Source organism: Mesoplodon densirostris, chromosome 1 (assembly GCF_025265405.1).
Source record: "Mesoplodon densirostris isolate mMesDen1 chromosome 1, mMesDen1 primary haplotype, whole genome shotgun sequence".
In the NCBI taxonomy this organism is placed as follows: Eukaryota; Metazoa; Chordata; class Mammalia; order Artiodactyla; family Ziphiidae; genus Mesoplodon; species Mesoplodon densirostris.
Window position 1 is genome coordinate 114,098,423 of NC_082661.1, and position 18,273 is coordinate 114,116,695.

The 18,273-nt window shown below is 39.8% G+C and overlaps 1 protein-coding gene across 5 annotated transcripts in view; it reads right to left on the reverse strand.

Annotated features, from left to right (window-relative positions):
* The window catches only part of LYST (lysosomal trafficking regulator), a 197,310-nt gene that overhangs the window by 161,415 nt on the left and 17,622 nt on the right, over nucleotides 1-18,273 (reverse strand). The gene's annotated exons all lie outside the window — the stretch shown is intronic.

The following is an 18,273-nucleotide window of genomic DNA, read 5'->3' on the forward strand; positions in this document are numbered from 1 at the left end:
TTAATTTCTACAACCTATTATCCAAAAGATCACAGAATTAAGCTTTCACCCTCAGTCTTGTGGATTTTCAAACACTTATTTTCTTGATATATAGAATGACTACACCTGCCCCTACACCAAGCCATTACTACATACATTCTTCACCTTTCGGCATTTGAAAAGACCTTGTCACTTCTGTGTTTTAATCAGTGCAACCAATGATATTACATTTACCATTGAAGATAAAATCTCAAGCTCAACAGGACTTCCCTGGTGGCGCAGTGGTTAAGAATCCGCCAGCCGGTGCGGGGGACACGGGTTCAATCCCTAGTCTGGGAAGATCCCACATGCCACGGAGCAACTAAGCCCATGCACCACAACTACTCAGCCTGTGCTCTAGGGCCCGCAAGCCACAACTACTGAGCCTGCGAGCCACAACTACTGAAGCCCGCGCGCCTAGAGCCTGTGCTCGGCAACAAGAGAAGCCACCGCAATGAGAAGCCCGTGCACCGCAACGAAGAGTAGCCCCCACTCGCCGCAACTAGAGAAAAGCCCGTGCACAACGAAGACCCAACAAAGCCGTAAATAAATAAACTAAAAAAAAAATAAACTCAAGCTCAACAATACGGCAAGAAGTACTCCAAAGGTCACCAAGTTTCCTTCTCAAGAACTGTCAAATAACAAGTGGCCATGGTGATAAGAAGGGTGGAGGTCCATTGTGCTACAGTTCATTTTTTCACTAATTCATCCATTCATTAATTCAACCAATATTTATTACTTATTCAATAAATATTTACGAGTCTGATTACTCATTCTATTTTTGTTAGTTTCTGAATCTGTTCTGAATAGTCAGATTGTCAGCACTGTGACAGTGGTGAAAACAAAGGCAGCAGATTTGGAATCAAGCAATTACTAGCCAGTCACACAGAGGTGTGTGGAGTTTGGCTTCCTTTCCCATAAAATGTCTATCCCATAGAGTTGCTATGTGGATCTTTGGATATTATATGATATCAGTAAACATTCTTGGAATATGTTGTATGTAGTTCTATTTTAAATGCTTGGCACTAGCTGAACATGTTCCAACAGAGAGTGCCATCTGGAGGAAGAAAAGATCACTACAACCTTTCCTCACAGACCAGTTAGCATGGAAATGTTAATGTTCTGCTTTATGATGATGTAGTTTCCAAGGAAACACTGAAAATAAAAGCAGAGGGGGGCCTCCCTGGTGGCGCAAGTGGTTGAGAGTCCGCCTGCCGATGCAGGGGATACGGGTTCGTGCCCCGATCTGGGAGGATCCCATATGCCGCGGAGCGGCTGGGCCCGTGAGCCATGGCCGCTGAGCCTGCGCGTCCGGAGCCTGTGCTCCGCAACGGGAGAGGCCACAGCAGTGAGAGGCCCACATACCGCAAAAAAATAAATAAATAAATAAATAAATAAATAAAGCAGAGGGTACCTGCATTTTTTATCTTTTCCCTACCTTGTGACTTCTACAGAAAACAAGAAGTAAAAGGAAGAAGACAAGAAAAGAAGATTGTAACAATGAAGTTTATTCTTATAGCCTGATTAAAAAGCGTATTTTTTCTCATCAAACAGTGCCACCTGATGGGCTTCCCTGGCGGCGCAGTGGTTGGGAGTCCGCCTGCCGATGCGGGGGACGCGGGTTCGTGCCTCGGTCGGGAGGATCCCACATGCCGCGGAGTGGCTGGGCCCGTGGGCCATGGCCGCTGGGCCTGCGCGCCCGGAGCCTGCGCTCCGCGACGGGAGAGGCCGCGGCGGAGAGAGGCCCGCGTACCGCAAAACAAAACAAAACAAAGCAGTGCCACCTGAAGGACTCAATTCCTAATCTTTCATCAAATGCCAAAAATCCTGGTAAATTGTCTTTTAAAATAATACTATGTACTTGCCTAAATCTGTTAATTACAACAGTATTACAGAAATTACCATTAGAAAAAATATTTTTCAGAAATGTACTATGTACCAAAAAGGAGGAGAGTACTACAAATCACAGGATTATTGTGAGGCTTAAACAAAATAATGCACAGAATAATTAGTACTCAATGAATTCTGTTGAATCAGAATCTGTTACGATTTGAAGCAGCCTTCATGAAAATAAGGGTTGGTTCATATGGACTCTTAGCTATGCTAAATCCCATCTCTCCACAGTTCAATATATATTGATTAGAGACTAATTAATGACTTTCCCAAAGATCTCACACATTCTTTGCAACACATTACTAAAAATCAAAAAAACTTAGGAGGAGAAAAATGATAACACTATTTATACAATTTCATAAATGACACGAATAAAGGAATAAACATGAATAAGTTAGAAGCATACATTTGCACAATGGCAGAAACTTTAGACATCATATTCTCCAACCCCACATTCTACAGGTGACAGAAACTGAAGCCAACAGGTTCAAGATCCCATGACAGTTGTCTTGGGAGTTATACGATATTTTTGGAGCTAATTAACGAGAACTAAAATAACCCAAGTTTAGAAGACACAGCCTTTCTTCTGTCAGGTCAATTACAAATTAGACAGTGGGCAAAGAAGTTTCCTTAACACCAAATGCTATCTCTAAATGTTACCCAGAACCTTTACTCAAGTCCACTAGTTTGCAATCTGTACACCAGGAAACAAGATTGAAAAATCTCTCTCGGGCTTCCCTGGTGGCGCAGTGGTTGAGAGTCCGCCTGCCGATGCAGGGGACATGGATTCGTGCCCCGGTCCGGGAGGATCCCACATGCCGCGGAGCGGCTAGGCCCGTGAGTCATGGCCGCTGGGCCTGCGCGTCCGGAGCCTGTGCTCCGCAATGGGAGAGGCCACAGCAGTGAGAGGCCCGCGTAATGCAAAAAAAAAAAAAAAAAAAAACTCTCCCTACACACTTCTGTAACCACAACACAGAGCCATATGTTTGAAATACAGGAAACTTGTGTGGGAGAGGGGAGAAGATACTATGAACTGAGCTTGTTCAGATTAACAGAATTCTCTTTAACGAAAAAGCTAGTTAAGGCATATTGGTTGAATTAAATTATACAACATTTAAGCAAGCAAGTGTCTGTTAATCTAGGCTTTACCCTGTAACTTTTTGGTCATACTACATATGTTAAGTAATAACTATCAGAATGATTCCCAACTACAGACTTAAGACAGAAAGTTTATTAGGATACTATTTACATACCAAAAATTTTTTTCTTCTTGCAAGTAGCTTGTTTTCTTTTTTTTCAATTGAAGTATAGTTGATTTACAACATTATATTAGTTTCAGGTGTACAGCACAGTGATTTAATATTTTTATAGATTATTCTCCATTTAAAGTTATTACAAAATTATATTTTCCTGTGCTGTACAATATACCCTTGTTGCTTACCCATTTTATTATGTATATTTTTATTAATATAAGCATCTTTACAACCTATATTATAGTAGATAACAAATATTCTCTTGAGAAAATTGAAGTAAAATTTGATAGTCATTGAATATGAAAAATTACAATATATTTTGTGGGCTTATTTTTATAAAATTCTTGAAATTTAAAATGAGAGTTAGGGGGGACTTCCCTGGCAGTCCAGTGGTTAAGACTTCGCCTTCCAATGCAGGGGGTGCGGGTTTGATCCCTGGTTGGGGAGCTAAGATCTCACATGCCTCGGGGCCAAAAAAAATGAAACAAAACATAAAACAGAAGCAATATTGTAACCAATTCAATAAGGACTTTCAAAATGGTCCACATCAAAAAAATAAATAAAATGAGAGTTAGGAAAGGATGTGACACTTTAACAAAGCTCTAAATTAAATAGCTGAATCAGAGATCTGTTAAAAACCACTTTAGCAATAAGATAAATCTTTTTCGCACAATCCCGTAATTACTGATAATTCACCATACTTGAGGAGGATGTTCAACTTCCATTTAATCAATAACTTCAACAGAAATTATAACAGTTGTTTTAGACTATAGCAGTTGTTTAGAGCTCAGGCCCTTCTTGACAAACACTGAACTTGATTTTCTGAATTCTGCTTTAAAGAATATCTGATTGGAAGTCAGGATGTCACACACACATCCTTATGAAGTTTGGACTGTGGACTCCAGCTCCTTAGATACTAATGTGGTATCATGAAAAAAATGTCATTAAGGCTTTGAACTCCGCCAGACCCTACAGAGTCTTGAGGAACTCCCCCAGACCCCCTGGGGAACTGAATTGACAGTTCCAATTTGGACTGCTAGCAACACAGCTGGCCGCACCGCCCCACTCCCACCCCGCCCAGTACCCTGTCAGGCAAGGGGAGAAGGTGTTCCCGCACAGCCAAGCCATCTGAGGTGGCTCTCTGACGGTCTGGGGAAAGGGCTCCGAAAGTAGGGTAGCAACATGTGAGGCAAACCGTAGGCCAGTTAAGCTTGATGAGGTAATCGCAGCACCTCCCCAAACCTTCTTCCCGGGGTTCTCTCACAACGCCACTTTCAGGTATACTGTAGATTAAACAGCCTTATGGATATAAATACCTCATATCATGTTGTCTATAAGGGCAAATCGTTTACAGTCTGAATAACTATCTTAGACATGAACCTTTGGAACACAACCATTTATAAGAAGTAACTGCCATCCTTAAAGTTTTTTCAACTAACACTGAAGTAAGTAACAAGTTGACTGCCAGTAAAGGAAAACTGCCATGGAGCTTACATTTTATGAATTATTTGAGAATGAAAATCTATTAGAGAATCAACACACAGAGAGTTAAATCATCTTAGTACCTCCTCAGAATTTTATAGATAAGAACCCTAAGGCAGATGGAGGTTAAGAGATTTTCCAAAAGTCATAGGGCTTCACACCTGGGTCTTCAGATCCTGTTCTTCCTAATACTGCATGAAATTTTTGAGAGACTTCTCACAGCCCAGCTATGTCTTTTAGAATGCTACCTGTCCGAGCATTTTTGTGATTAGGTCTGGCACTAAGTGCAACTGTAATTAGGCAGTAACCCTGCCTGTCTATCTGTCCTCCAGGCAATATATCCTGCCACGCTAGTCTTCTACAGGTTCATGATATCTTTTTCCATATGTTTCCCCATTTCTCATTTACATCAAGAAGTGACCTGAGAAAAAGAAAATTCTGCTCCTCCCCGAAAGAAGTACTTACATTTTAACAAGAAGTAACACCTTCAGCTCTAACCAGGATTGCAACACAAGAGGGGTAAAAGTTGGCTCTGACCTAGGTGTTCCATATTAAAAATATAGGACTATAGGCGGCCATCAAGCAAGCCACCGAGGATAAGAAAATAACTACAGTGTGATGGGGTGCACCATGGGAGGGGGCAGGGGACTGGTCATTTTGGTTTGCTGGGTCATACTCCTTTCTTTGGAATGTTATTTGGTATATTCTAAGCTGACTGAGTTTTCTTCACACTGATGATTCAGTGGAGAGAAGGTGTAAGGATTCTTTTCTCTTTAGGTTTGGCTTTTCATATAAACTCTAAAGGGACTTCGCAGTACAGAATGTTTGATGCAGTCAATTCCAAAGGGTCTAGGGCGGGATGGGGAGAAAGGTTGTGTCCAATTGGACTCTGCCAGAAATAAATGCACGAATGACGAATGCCCAGGAATCTCTGGAAAGTAGATTGCTACCTAAGTTCTAGTCCCTTCCTAAAACCACTTAATAGGGTTCTATTACATAAACAGTAGGGTTTTTATTCTCTTTACCTTGTCAGTTTACAATTGAATGAAATAAGTATACATGCACTGCTTTCTGTCTCTGTTGCCAACGGCTTCTCAGCTGGCTGTAGCTTTCAACAAATTTCCCTAACCAAAACAGGACTTCTTCAGGGCTTGGGGGAAAAAGTTATTTTATCTCAGTCCTTGGGAGAGTTTTGTACGCAGTAGCCTGGACCCAGGTGATAGGTTGGTTTGAAGCCTTTTTGTTTTTATTTCTGCTGTATCAAAGCCAAGAACCATCAAATGAATGACGAAAATGGAAGAATGAAAGGTGATTCAACCCTCTTCTTGATTTTGCTCCTCCATTCTCCAATAGAAAATGATAATTAGAGAACTTTTAATCTCACTTGAAATCACTGCTTGGTTGTGAATGGTTCTTAACTGCTCATTTTCCTTGGGAGCCCCTAGGTCTTTCTCACCTTAGAAAGTAGCCCAGGCCTGCCAGCCGAGTGCAAGGAAGCTGGAACAGCCATGACCTTCCTTCTCTGTGCACCCACCTGCTGAGGCTGTTTCTAAAGTGCTCTCAGCTGGTGTGGGAGCTCGCTGCTCCTGGCACACGTGCCTTCCCCACTGTCCTCACATCTCCAAGCGCTCTTGCTGCCTATGGCTGATATGTCATGGAAGAAAGCAATGCACCGGCTGGGACACAACTTCAAAACACGTGGAAAGGAGAGCGGAAAGGACTTGGACCACATGAGGTCACGCTTCATGCCCTGATGGTTCAGAATTTTACACCTGTTTGTACAACTTAGGTCTTACTGGGAAAAGCAGAAAATTTAAAAATGTTTTGAGAAGCTTAAAAATATATATATAGGACCATAATAATCCTTAACTAGTAAATGTGGAAGAAAATGTTTATACTGTTCCTACTTTTATTCTGTATTATGCATTTAGGCTAAGTCAAAGTACAAAAATGTGTTGAATGAAATATTTCCAAATTATGTAGAATTGTGTAGGTTGTTCAAATAAAACTCAATAAAATGATCTGGCGGGGGAAGGGTCAAAATCTAAGAAAGCAATGGCTCCAGAAAAGGGTACATACTATTTTTTTCACATTTCAGGGAGCTAACAAATACCACTGTCTGTTTCCCTCCCCTTCCCCAAACCGGTGAAGTCTTGGTTCTTGCTTTCCTTCACAGCTGCTTTGAAACCTGTGCTTGGCCCAGAGAGGAGAGGTCATCCTGGCTCCTTGTATGACAAAACTGGCCAGGAAATAAAGGAAACCCAGGCACAGTGTAGCAAGGCAGAATTTTAAAAGAAATTCTGAGGAAGTCACACCAAAATGTACCAAACTTAAGCCCTTCAACAAGCAGTTCATTTTCTCTAAACCAAACAAATTGGGCAACCAGATAACTCAGAAGAACCTGTGTTTGATCCTGAGCACCATAAAAGAATGGAAATTCTGAGACATTGTGGTTATAGCAAGGCTGCACTAAAAGGAACTCTGAAGGCCCATCCAGGTAAAGCATCTCCCCTGGCTTTACATCCCTACTAGAAGGAATTGTGCTAGAAGTTTTATACTGAATAGTTCATCCATCTTCATAATAGATCTCTAGATTTTCACAGAATGATAATGATGATGATACACCTAACACCTACCAAGATTAACTACTACACAGCAGGCACTTCTGTAAGCGCTCTCCTAGAGTGGCTGGTTTAATCCTCATAACAATCTCTTAAGTACAAATATTGATATATCCCTACTTGTCACGTGTTGGAAACTGAAGCACATGAGGTTAGGTAACTGCTCAAGGTCACAGAGCTTCAAGTGTCAGAGGCAGGATTCAGACCCAGGCCACCTCTCTGTACTCTGTATACAAACGTCTATTCTCCAAAACAGTGACTCCTACCCTCCATCAAACCAGCTCTTCCTTCCTCATTCCTATTTCAGTTAATGGCCTCTACCCAGTCACTCTGGGAAAAAGAAAAAAACAAAAACAAAAACAGAATAGCACTTCATCCAGGGCCTAGTCAATTCTTCCTCTTGACAGCTTGCTGGTTCACCTCTGCATCTGTTACTTGCTGTCTCTATGACCCTGGGTACTTGACTTCCTCTAAGTCTCAGTTTCTTATCTATAAAACTGAGTTCCTAAGGGCACCTTAAGTTGTTGTGAATATTAAAACTAAATGAGACAGCGTTGGGCCTGGCAGATTGTCGCAAGATCAATAATTAGTAGCTATTATGATCATCATCTTGAGTCTGGTCCTTCCCCTCTAAACTTACGCTTAAGCATTCTCCGGCCCTCATCTCTCTCTTGCCATACCAGCAATCTCTTATTTGGTCACCCTGTCTGGTCTATTTTCCATTCACTTCAAATTCTACAACTGCTAAAAATGTCAGCCACATTCCTTAAAAATCATAAATGACACTCCAATTCCTAGGGAAGAAGATTCTGACTCCTTATTATCATGCTATGGGATTCCCTCCCCCATCTAACCTTTTTAATCTCTCAACACATACCAAAACACACTGTACTACCCCATAACTCCTCCTAAGGGTACACACTTTCTCAACACTATTTCACTGTTGTTGCTGTTGTTTTTTTTAAAATTATGTTGCTGCTGCTACAGAAATTCCCATTAATTCCCAATTACTTTTCTACATGCCTTAATCCTAGGACTCACCACACTGTATTACAGAATTATATTGTTTCTTTCAAAGCTAGATTATACTTTCCTTAAGAAGGGAAATCAGGTCTTATTTGTTTAAAAAAAATCATTTGTGCCTGACACACTGTCACAAATGGGAAGAGCTCAATAAATAAAAACCAATTAATTTAATACTAACTTTTATTTATTTATTTATTTATTTTTTTTTGCGGTATGCGGGCCTCTCACTGTTGTGGCCTCCCCCGTTGCGGAGCACAGGCTCCGGACGCGCAGGCTCCGGACGCGCAGGCTCAGCGGCCATGGCTCACGGGCCCAGCCGCTCCGCGGCATATGGGATCCTCCCAGACCGGGGCACGAACCCGTATCCCCTGCATCGGCAGGCGGACTCTCAACCACTTGCGCCACCAGGGAGGCCCAATACTAACTTTTATAGGAAGCATTTTGTTATTCAAATTCCTTTAGGAAATATTCCCACAGCTAAAGCATGGAGAAATAAACAGGCACGTTTACAAAAGTCTTTCTCCATTCCACAGCAAGAATTTGATGTATTAAGGAAAGTGCTACAGAAACACCTAAAAACTTTACCAAAATCTTTTGATATTAAAAACAAAAAACTTCAGCAATAAAATCTTGGATGTTCATTCTTCCTATGTTAAAGAGTATAATTCAGAGTTTACAGTTTCAAAGTTCTTTCAAATCAGTAGTAGACATGATGGTTTTCCATACCTCCCAAAGAAACACTAAAAAACATCTTGGAGCCTTATCCTAAATGTGAAATGAAAAAATAAAAAATAATTTATAGAGCAACATCATAATGATCAACAGCTTTTAATATATACTTTGCATACGGTAAAAGAGTCTGCAAAATAAGTTTTAGAAATACTGAACATAGATATTTACAAGCTTTAAAGACCCCTCGCAAATGTACATAGTACTAGTTTCCTCATTCCTCTGTAATTCTTACAGACACAATGAAAATTCGCTTCCCTTCTAAAGAAAAAGATTTAGTTGAGGCAATTATAGTCAAATGTGTTTACTGTTACAAAACATTTCACATCAAGAAAAATAACAGTGAGACCAAACTGAGATCCAGTTGCTTCATCTATTGTTCTCTAACCATTCATGAAGATGGATAGACAGCAGGAAAGAAAGGCACAGGGGTTGGGAGTGATAGAGAACAGAAATAAAACAGGAATATGTACTAAACACTTCCTGAGCGAATGCATTTCAAATTCAACCTACACTTAATATTTTTTTCGACCACACTGGTATCATTACAATCTAGTTTCTATCACTGTGATCTATATGTAGACACGTGCAAAGAAAATGGTTAAAGTTATAAATAAACTACACACTAGAAACCAAACGCCTCTGTTTTCCTTGCTGTATAAGGCATCTTTTGGCTATGGGATTACTTTCTCAAAATGCATTAAAATGTTCAAGAAGTTGGTGGTATAGGAGAAAGAATACTAGACTAAAAGTCAAGAGACTTTTGGTTTTCTGTTTTGCCTCAAACTCTTCAGCATCTCAGGCAAAGTGCTTAATCTTTCTGATCCCCATTGTTCTTATACATATTTAAACAGAAACAAAAGTAGATGATCTCTAAACATTTTTTAGGCTATGGACTTTTGTGACAGTACAACAGTCAGAAAATAGCAATATAGTAATAGTCATACAGTAATAGTAAACATCAAGATTAATTTAGGATTAAAATTACAAATTCTAAATGTTTCCTTAAATTGTATGTAATCAGGTTTTGTCAAAACCAATGAGATTTTTTTTGAGATTTTACTTTTAAAAAATGTGTAGAAAAAAATAAATATATTTCAGTAGTGCAGAACGTATGACTTTAGAAATATTCTCCAAAATATTTAAATAAAGCTAACAGAAAAGCAAGAACAGTTATCAGCATTACTGTCTTTGGAAGCATCATTAAGAGGAAATCCAGAAAATGGCAAAGGATTTTAATCTTTAATGGACTAAAATAAAAATAAAGTCATAGTGCATTAAAGGTTCAGATAAGCAAATATCAAAAAGCAGTATAAGAGTGAGCTGATGAATATAAACAGCTGTCCTACAATTCACAGCAGTAAAACCTCCTTTTACCATTGGTGAGGATACACTGAATTTTGTACTTCAATGAATGAATACCCAGAAGCAATAACAATGAATGCACTTTATGAACTGATAAACATGTTTTGTTGGCCTTTCGAATAAAGCACATAGTTATAATAAAGGAGGAAATCATTCTCACCATTGTTTTAATTTTATACTCATCTAAACTTTGTATAATAATTATACTGTTGAGATAATATCTCTGCAATTGCGACTATTACTCTTCCATCTAAGGAACCAAGACAAGTGAACTACAAAACTTAATAAGAATTCCACTGCAGCAAATCACATTTTGATCAGAGCAATTTTAAAGAGGGAAGAGAAGGGAAAAATTAATATACTATTATTGCTCTTTAAAAGTTCATAATATAAAACAAGCATATAGATTGGAATTCACTTTTGCTAAACAGAAATTACCAAGAGCAGTGAATTCAGCCAAGAATCAAATGCTACCACAACAGAAAATTTAAATATTTTTAACCAGAAAATATTTCCAATGTACAAAGACACAATTAACTTTTAAAAAGAAGGAGTATAAGGACAAATCCCTAGAAAATAGCAAACCCATCCCAACAACAATCTTGGGGGTGGAACATGGTTAAACCATTCCAAAAAAACAGGCTTAAAAGTAGAGGAAAAGGGACTTCCCTGGTGGTCCAGTGGTCAAGACTCCACGCTGCCAATGCAGGGGGCCCGGGTTCGATCCCTGGTCAGGGAACTGGATCCCACATGCTGCAACTAAAGATCCTGCATGCTACAACTAAAGATCCTGTGTGCCGCAACTAAAGATCCCTCATGCCACAACTAAGACCCGGCACAGCCAAATAAATAAATAAATATTAAATAAAAATAAAAGTCTTAAAAAAAAGTAGTGGAAAAAACAGAATCCTACAGTTAGTCCACAACCTAGATGTCACTTTCCAATATTTCACCCAAATTAGAACTTTGATCCCTTCAATAAACACTCCCCATCCATTCCAGCTTCTGACAAATTATAGTCATTATGAATTTTGTCTTTCTTGATCTAAAATGTTTCTTCCTCTTACTTTCACTCTTTTGATTACTACAAAATTACTAACTAGACAATATCAGGAGGCACAGCTTGGACTTCCATCTCCTCAGTTTTTAACCCCTCATCTCTTTTGGCTTCTTCACTGCCTACATTTTTTTAAAAAATCATGTTGACACCTTCCTCTTTCAAGATTACTCAGGGTAATCTGCACTGAAAGTAGTCTTCTCACTTCCCCTCTACCCCTCTGTGCACTGCAGTCTGGCTTTTGCCCACACTGCTCTACCAGAACTACTCAGGTCAAGAGCAATCCAACAGATATGTTCCAGTCCTTATCTCATTTGACCTCTCTGAGGAACATGAAGCATATGAGACTATTAATCATTCACTTCTTTTTTCTTTAATTTGTTTATTTATCTAGGTTGCGCTGGGTCTTAGTTGTGGCACACGGTCTTCTTAGTTGCGGCATGCGTGAGGGATCTAGTTCCCTGACCAGGGATCGAACCCAGGCCCCCTGCATTGGGAGCACGGAGTCTTAACCACTGGACCACCAGGGAAGTCCCAATCACTCACTTCTTAAATCTCTCTTCCCTCTTGACTTGGAAGATGACAAATCTCTTTTGGTTTTCTTCCTGCCCCTCCGACAACTCCTTCTGTCTCCTTGGCTGGATGCTTCTTTGCCAGCTCCTTCATGTAGGTGAGCCTCTGCATTTTCCCCTCTGCCTCACTTCCCTTTGTGTTCTGTGACAGTATCATCCACTTCTAAAGTTTCAGGTACCATCTATATATTAATGGCCTCCAAATTTTCATCTAGAGATGAATTCATAGCTTCCTTCAGACCCTTATAGAACAAGGCATGCCCAGAGCATTTTGGAGCAGTATTATGGGGCTAGAGAATAATCTTAGGCTAGTAAGCTCCATTCACATCCCTCAAATTTAAGGCTCAATTCATTCCTTCTCAACATCCACAACCCCTTTCCAGGGTGACAGGTTCTCTGGTTACCCATGACTGATATGATTAAACATCTCTATTTGCCCAGGACAGTCCTAGTTTATGCTTCTTGTCCCAGAGTAGTTATTAATGACATTTTTTTCATTTTCGAAATAACACCTGTTTGGTCAATACATTATATAATCACCCTACCTGCCACCATCCTTTCTGATGTTTCATGCACAGCTAGATGAGTCCTCCCCCTACCCCTGAATTCTTTACTCCCTTACTGTTAGGATCCCTAGTTCTGTTGCTAAGAAACTTCCCTATATCCTCTACCTTCACACAGGAAGATCACTTCATCTCCTCCTCTTAATAAACCCCTATACACACCCAGATCCCAGGCCAGAGGACAAGTCAATACTATCCTGGTTTCCCAAGGTGATTTGCACATTATTATTATCCCATTTCATCCACTTTTAATGTTATATTATAACCATATTTAAAGTTAACACGACTGACCTTTGAGTCATTCATCTCCATTTACTGAGAATTTTGTCATACAACTCCTATCTTCCTCTGCACACAAGATCTGTTGTTCCAGGGGCTTCACTATCCATAAGAAAAATTAATACCAACACACTAGGATTTAGAGCATTCTGACTTCCTTTCCTTCAGTGACCCCTACTTTGCAGAAGGCCGGCATGGTTTCAATAGCTGGGCATAAGGGCTATGGGGCTAGAAAGAGTCAGGTACTTCCTGTGTGCCTTGGGGAAAATTACTTAACCTCACTGAGCCCCCCATTTCCTCATCTGTAAAATGGAGCTCCTAATATGTACCTCACAGGATGGTTGTGAAAAAAAAATATGATAACCTACGGGAAGCATTCAGTATAGTGACTAGTATAGAGTACTCAATAAACAGTAGCTTTTATTAATATTACTATTGTTGTAATTAGCACTATTGATCTTAGCTACTCACCACCATCGGTCGTACTTTGGCCCTTATCATCACCTGCAATTGCTCCAACTCCAGAATCTTAAATTTAGGACTCTCACATCACATTTTTCTGTCTCTAGTTCTCCTTCACTTCCATTAATCCTACAGCTTACTCACTGGGATTCTTCATCCTCTTCATTCTCCACATTCATCAGCCCTGTCTTGGCTTCGCTTTCTTCCTTAATCAAGCAGGATACCTAAGGTTCAGCCCTTCAATCGACCACCTCACTACCACCCGCAGTCCCCTGACTTCACAGCACCCCGGCCCAAGTCCTCCATCATACCTTCCCTTCCAATCCCCTTCCAGGTTCAGCCTATTTGCCTTCTGCTCTGTTATGGGGAGCTGCTGGAGAAAACTGCTTCAGCACTGATGGCCTCTTCCTACATTTGTGATTGCAGGGGTGTTAAACAGTATCAGCAGTTAGGTCACTGGTCCCTGGTCAAGGCCGTTTTCCAATCACAATGGTAAGTTTTCTTTCCCCCTCAAAATTACACCGATCCACGCTCTTCCTTCTCAATCTCAGCAGATAACCTTGCTTCACAGAGACAACTGATGCCATCCTGGATACTTATCTATAAATCTGTATCTGTATCTACTCCCTATTTCCTTTTCTTTTTTTTAAAGGAATATGCATCACTGCTTTTCTTCAGGATAACCCTTTCACCTGTACTCCTGTTCCCAATCCTTCCACTTCCTCTGAGATTATGTCTAATTACCTTCCTTCTCTTGTGACTTCAATTTTCTCACCTCTTCAATGGCCCCCTTCCTTCAGTCCACTAAAGTATCCTTATCTCTTCCATTTTTAAAGAAAAACAAACCTTCCCTGATCACATCTCCCCACTCAAGCTTCTACCCACTGTCCTCCCTTCTTTACCAAAGTATTTGAAAGAATATATTTACTGAATGAAGACTCTTTTTATTTGGTTCAGACTTCTCTCCTGAGCTCCAGACCTACATATGTTAAAATTTTTAATTATATGTGACTCATTCCAGATTCAGTTCCAAGAAAGAAAACAGCTACTTCCACCAAACTGATGTGAACTGATAAATTTCACGTCTCCCCATCTACTCCTCCACTTCTTTCTTTCTTTTTATGAATTTATTTATTTATTTATTTATTTTTGGCTGCATTGGGTCTTTGTTGCTGCGCATGGACTTTCTCTAGTTGCAGTGAGCGGGGGCTACTCTTCATTGTGGTGCACAGGCTTCTCACTGCGGTGGCTTCTCATGTTGCGGAGCATGGGCTCTAGGCGCGTGGGCTTCAGCAGTTGTGGCACACAGGCTCAGTAGTTGTGGCTCGCGGGCTCTAGGGTGCAGGCTCAGTGGTTGTGGTGCACGGGCTTAGTTGCTCCGCAGCATGTGGGACCTTTTTGGACCAGGGCTCAAACTCATGTCCCCTGCATTGGCAGGTGGATTCTTAACCACTGCGCCACCAGGGAAGCCCCATTTGTATTTTTAGAATTAAGATCAATTACCAGCTTCACCATTCCCTCGGACAATCTAGAATCCTTAAAGCCCACTTTGACTCCTCCCTCAACTTTCCCCCATATCTAAGCAAGTCCTTTCTAAAATCTCCCATATCTGTCCCTTTTGTGTCTCCCCAGGACTCTTACTGTTGAGGCCCTCCTCACCTAACAGTACTTCACAGGGGGGACGACGTGAGGGTTAAATGAGATGATAAATGGGAATGCACTCTGTAAGATGTGAGGTGCTTACAAAGATTATTTTAAATTATTATATCTTTGGCAAAGTGAGCATGAGGTTAGCGTAATATGACGTGTTCTTTAAAAACCAACTCTGCATCTTAGTAATCAGTGCTTTTTTTCCTAATCACAAATCACAAAGAATCTGTTTGGCAATCTGGTCTACAATTTTTCTAGGAATCAGTCAGTGTCAAGATGTTTAATGCATAGCTTCTGGGCTTCACCTCCCCACACATTTTTTAACTTAAAATATGCAATTCTTCAGGTTTCTGGCAAAAATCTTCTATTCTCTTTACTTTTTAAAGACAAGTGGCAGTAGTTGTAGAAGTATGTGTACGACTCTACCTTATCATTCATCTACTTCTTCCACTCTTCTCAAGTGGCTAGAAGTTCTCTTATTTCCTGGTCTATCTTGAGTTTCAAGTTCAAAGAATCACATTTGAATGGAATAATGACTAGTCCTTTGGAAAATTGTTTGATTCCTTTCTTGGCTAATTAAAATGGTTATACTTTAAGCATTACTCTTTCATATTATTGGATAAGATTTTTCTTTGTTTTTGTTTTCCTCTTCCCAGAAGTTAGATTTGGAGAGCATTCAAAATTTCCAAATATCTCAATTACTGTAAAACAAAGTCAGGAGAATTAAGAGGCACAGGACAAACACTGCTGAGAAGCAATAGCAAAAGAAAGTAGTATCAAAGAGAATATAGCATCCCTATCAACTCTAAGATCGGTTTATAGCTATTTATCTAACAGATTTTTATATACTTTCATGACATATTTAGGTTAAAACTCCACTTAAAAATATTACCATATTACCTGGTTTCTTAAAATGTAAGGGGCAGCCTTAAATTCTAAGGGCTTGATATATTTTTCATACAAGTTTTACAGGTCAAATTCTATTGCTCCAAATACTGCACAATTTGATGAAAAAGATCTCCATTTAATATGTGATGGCCCATTTATCTCAAGCCATCTTTAATGAAACAGAAGAATTAGGATAATCCCTGTATATTACTATTAGTAAAGTATTAAAAATATAGGTCATTACCATTGTAATTTTGCAAATGGCCAAGTGAAGCCACATTTGATAACAAGATTTCTGAGGCTTAAAAAAAAGTTCTTGAACTTAAGCCAGGCATCTAAATACAATTGAGAAAAAGATTAATCAGATGAAGGTGCTCAAGTTAGATATAACACTCTGAAATTCTGGATTATATGGCTTTCTCTGCAAATGAAACTAACAAACAGATGCTCTAAGTGCAAGCAAATAAAAGCAAAGCTACATTTGGTGAAAAAAAAATGATTAGGCTGGTCCAAATGGCTAAAACGAAAATGAGCGTGAAAAAAAGTTGGGAGTTCATGGTTGAAAATATTAAACCCCTGTTATAGTCAGGATAACATAAAAAGTGTCTTCAATACAAAGTCACTAGTGTCTACTATGACTAATCTCCACTTGGAGTCTAATTTCATTATTTTCTAACCAACTCCTAACCTGCTCCCCACCAAACTGCTCCTCTCATAAACCTTATCTCGGTATATGTCTACTCCACCTTTCTACTTGCTCAGGACAAAACTTTTGGTGTCCTTTAAGTCTCCTGTTGACCCTACCCTCAATTTGTCCAGAAATCAACCACTCCACCAATTCCTCTCTGGTCCAGGGTACATCCTCTCTGGCCTGGATTACGGCAAGTGTCCTGGAATCGATATCCCTGCTTCTGCCCAACCCCTCACCCTACCCCAGACAAAATCTATTCTCCATCCAGCCACCAGACTGACCCTTTTAAAAGGCAAGTCTGATTATATCCCTTCTCTATTCAAAAGTATGAGCCCCCTTCTCATTCAGAGTGGAAGCCCAAGTCCTTACACAATCTGATTCCCCATTCCCACTTACTGCTCTCCTTCATTTCTGCGACTCTTACTTTGCCCACTCCACCACAGCCAAATCAGCCTCTCTGCTGTCCTCAAACGTACCCAGTCCACTCCTGCCTCTAAGCTTTTTGCAAGTGCCTTTCTTTCTGCGTGAACACTCTTCCCTCAGAGAGGTGCATGGATCACCCTCTCACTTCCCTTTGGTCTTGGGCTCAAATTTCATCTTCCCTAGGAAGTCTTCCCTGGCTACCTCTAGTTAAAACTGCAAGTCTCACAGAGGACAGATTTGTGGTTGCCAAGGCGGAGGGCATGGAGTGGGAGTTTGGGATTAGTGGATGTAAGCTATTATATGGAATGGACAAACAACAAGGTCCTACTGTAGAGCACAGAGAAATATATTCAGTATCCTATGATAAACCACAATGGAAAAGAATATTTTAAAAAAAGAATGTGTGTGTGTGTATATATATATATATATATATAAATAACTGAATCACTTTGCTGTATAGCAGAAATTAATACAACATTGTAAATCAACTATCAAAATATACTTCAATAAAATAAAATAAAATAAAATAGAACTGCAAGTCTCTCCGTCTTCCCTGCTTTTTCTCCATAGTCCTTAACACCATCTGACATAGCACATATTTTGTTTATCATCTGCGATTCCCCACTAATGTAAGCTCCGTGTAGGAGGGGATATTTATCTGTTTAGGAAACTGTATTGCACACCGTAGGTGCTCAAAAAATATTTACTATATTCATATATAATTTTATAGTTTACAAATTGTTTTCATGTAAATTAAATAATATAGTAACTCATTTTCTCCTTATGCTCCCCGCCTTCTTCAAATTCTCCAATCTTTGCAGTACCAATATGGATGACAACAAAGAGCTATCAGAAAAGAAAAGTTGCTGGCTACTTGCAAAGCTCTTTAAAACAGATCCCCCGTATTAATTAACTACATTTACAAAATGAAAGCTCAGAGTCAACATCTTTATTAGCATAAGGTTCCTGGGTATGGAAGTTTAAAGTAACAGAGCAGAATAGCCAAGGATCACCAGGAAGACAAGCCCAATTCAGTTTGTCCTATCAGTCTTCTCAACAAACCCTAAGGAAAGTGCAAACTGAATTCAATATTCGAGGAAACACTGGTCTGAATTCAACACCGATGTATTCAACACAAGATTCAACTCCCTTAAAATGTTCTATCTGCTTAAAGCAACCTCAACTATGAAGTGCTGTCACTGGGTGTGTATGGTCTGCTGAGTATATAGGGAATGTTTTGTTTTGTTTAACCTGGTAAGACTCAGAGCTAGGAAGCGTTTTTTAAAGCCTCTGAGCTTACC